This window comes from Gracilinanus agilis, chromosome 3, assembly GCF_016433145.1.
Source record: "Gracilinanus agilis isolate LMUSP501 chromosome 3, AgileGrace, whole genome shotgun sequence".
NCBI lineage: Eukaryota > Metazoa > Chordata > Mammalia > Didelphimorphia > Didelphidae > Gracilinanus > Gracilinanus agilis.
Window position 1 is genome coordinate 488,386,360 of NC_058132.1, and position 1,854 is coordinate 488,388,213.

Here is a 1,854-nt window from a genome sequence, read left to right on the forward strand (position 1 = left end):
CCTCTTCTGTTTGCTCTGTTGTCTGGATTTTCTCTGTGTAAAAGTTGTCGAGTGTTAAAGATTTCTTCTTGTTGTTGTTAATCTTTCTCTTCTGGGCTTCCTGATTCTGGGTTGCCATTGTTAGCCCAGCAGCTTCTCAGCTTTATCCTCATGCTCAGGGTCTGTCTGCGGTCTTTAGGCTCCTGAGGTATCAGGTCTGGTTATTCTCAAGGTCAAGCCTCCTGGTGGTCCCCCTTGCTTGATCATCTGCCAGAGGCTCCTTTACAAGTCTCAGGGCGCTGCTTCCACAGTCGTATACCCATCTGCACTGGTTCCCCACTCAAGGTTTCAGAGCCTTTGCTCTCGCCTGCGTCCGCCTCCACCGGTGCCTGTGCTCAGTGTCAGCACTCAAAGTCTGCGAGTGTTCTTTAGCCTTTGGGGTCTTAAGTCTTGCTGCTCTCAGGAGCAGGCCCTGGAGCTGCCAATGACTCAATGGGTGCCCCAAACTTGCTCTACTTCTTTTGCGCTGACCTTGGAAATGTAGGTGGTGTTTGTGGGGGAGGGGGTTGCTCAGCCTGTGATTTAGTGAGAGCTGTTTCACCCTTTTATAGCATGGAAATGACCCGATTCCACGTACCTTCCACGCTGCGCCCTGTTGTGGGGTCCCTCCGTTCGTCTGGATTTGTTTTTATGTCCCCTTGAGGAGTCCTGTATGTTTCAGTTAGGAGAGGCTAAGTGCTGCTTTTTACTCTGCCACCACCTTAACCCGGAAGTCCCATCTTTTTTTTATTTTAATGCAGAGAATAGAACAAAAGGAAAGTCAGAAAGTATAGACAAGCAGATAAAATTTGAGAGCTACCATAATAAGCTGAATTTCTTATGTAATTAAACAGAAAAACTTTATTATATAAACAGAAAATAAAACTATCATAGAGATCTACAGCTTCATGTGTGACCCTCTTTTTCTTTTCTACTATTTTGTTATTCAGTTGTTTCAATCCTGTCCAATTCTTTGTGACCCTATTTGGGTTTTTTGTTTTTGTTTTTGTTTTTTGGCAAAGACACTATAAGTGGTTTGCAATTTCTTTCTCCAACTTATTTTACAGAGGAAGAAACTGAGGCAAGTAGGGTTACATGCACAGAGTCATGAAGTTAAGTTTCTGATGTCAAATTGGATCTTCTTGACTCCAAGGCTGAAGTTCTTTTTGCTATAGCATCATGTTGCCACAGAAGAGTTCATTTGTGTTTAAGTTCAGAATTTTTTTTAAAAAGCATCTAGTTGCTTTCCATGAAGTTAGCAATAGGCCCAGATGAACTATACTCTGGAATATTAAATGAATTACTGGATGTGGTTACTGAATCATCATCAGGGATCTGATTGAAAAACTATGGAGAAATATTATTTGTTATAAGACTGTGTTGGAGAAGCTATGGCATGCATGCCAGAGGGGACTGCTCCCCTTCCCCTCTCCATGCACCTGAAGATGTTTCTCTCAACACCTACCCCTCTGCCCAGCAGCCCAATGAGAATACTTCCTCCCCCTCACCCCCCGTCTGGGGTAAGGCAGAGGGGCTTACATGTGGTGTAAGGATTGCAGTCTGGGCACTTGTTCTCTAAGAGGTTTGTCATCACTGTATAGGAAATGGCTCTTTAAAAGAAGTTAAGGGGAGGAATACTGGGGGAAATTTTGGTGACGTAAAGAAAAAATAAAATTTTATTTCAATATAATATAAATGATTCCAAATAAATAAATTTATTTTTTAAACTGTGGATCGATAATACATGTGTAACTCAGATCAAATTGCTTACCATCTCAGAGAGCAGGGAGGGAAGGAAAGGAGGGAGTCAATTTGTATCTTATAATTTCAGAAAAC